The following is a 1,365-nucleotide window of genomic DNA, read 5'->3' on the forward strand; positions in this document are numbered from 1 at the left end:
AGAAAATTCTCTTTGTACGAGAAAATAGTGCGCATGCATAGTACAATATATATGTATATATTGTACTATTCTTAGTTAGTGTATTGTCTGTCTTGTCTTAATGTTGGTTTAAAATGGAGCACTGTAACAAAAAATAATTTCCCCCAGGGATCAATAAAGTATTCTGATTCTGATTCTGATTCTGAAAGACAATTTTAATCTCATTGCACCCTGAATGGTTTTTTGCAATTCCCTCAATAAACGAATGTTTTCTTGAATCTCATCAAATGAAATAACACCAAATATGTTTTTAACAGTTTAGAGACTGATGAAGAGAAATGACTCACCAGGTGAATTCAGCTCCACGTTCAGTCACACCGTCGTTTTACCTTCACCTTTACGATATGCTGCTCATTCCCCTTCTGAGGAATCTTCACAGTGAAACATGAGAAACAAAGTTGAACTACCCCACCCACAGGACACAAACATAGCTGGACTGGCCATCGGGCATACCGGGCATTTGCCCGGTGGGCCGCTGGCGATTTTTTGTTTTTATGGGCCGATGTATTTTTTTTTTTTTAGGAAGGGTATAAAAGGTATGAAAGGTGTTGGATTGGCCAATTGGTCATGATCGACTCTGGGCTGGACCAATTACAGCCGAGGAGGCCGGATGCACCCTCCCCCTTGTTTAGCAATCACGTGATTTTCGCGCATTGCATGCCGGGAACTCGTGGCAAAACAATCCAAGTACCGCATCAAATGCAAGCATTTGCAGCACCGCAAAACGTTCATTCTCCGGTTCCAATACCTTCTTGCTTTTTCACAAAAAAGGAATGTACAAAACAAAAGGAGAACAATGCCGGTCCGTACAAAGACGGACTCGACGAAAAGACAAAGAAAAGATACGAGGAAAAAATCAAAGGAGTGAAAGGGTCAGACCCTTACGAGCGCACAGAGTGGACAAAAGACGTCAGTGTGCTGCCAACTTTCACCACTCTCAGATTTATAATTATACGGTTCTTGGAGTGAGTGCATACACTCATGAAGTTTAGTAACTTCGGGTCACTGCACCAAGCCCAGGTACAGTTTACCGACGGATGGGTGCAGAACCTTGAAATGCACCGTGTAGAACAAAGACCATCGTACGAACAAAGTTTACCAGTCTCACAAATCGTCGTCATAAATACACATTCCTTAACCGTTTATTAATATAACCTTTGAGCTCAACGGTAATTAATTAGTAGTGGAAATAATCTCTGGTAGCATCACAGAAATGTAGCAGTGACAATAATATTGTATGTTGTAATCGTACTGGGCAATTAGTGATACAAACAACTGTTTTATCCTGTGAATAAAAGTATATGTTTTTGTCAATGTACCATAATA

The sequence above is a fragment of the Diplotaxodon limnothrissa genome, linkage group LG3, assembly GCF_057381915.1.
Source record: "Diplotaxodon limnothrissa isolate DT_005_m linkage group LG3, D_limnothrissa_male_GT1.1, whole genome shotgun sequence".
In the NCBI taxonomy this organism is placed as follows: Eukaryota; Metazoa; Chordata; class Actinopteri; order Cichliformes; family Cichlidae; genus Diplotaxodon; species Diplotaxodon limnothrissa.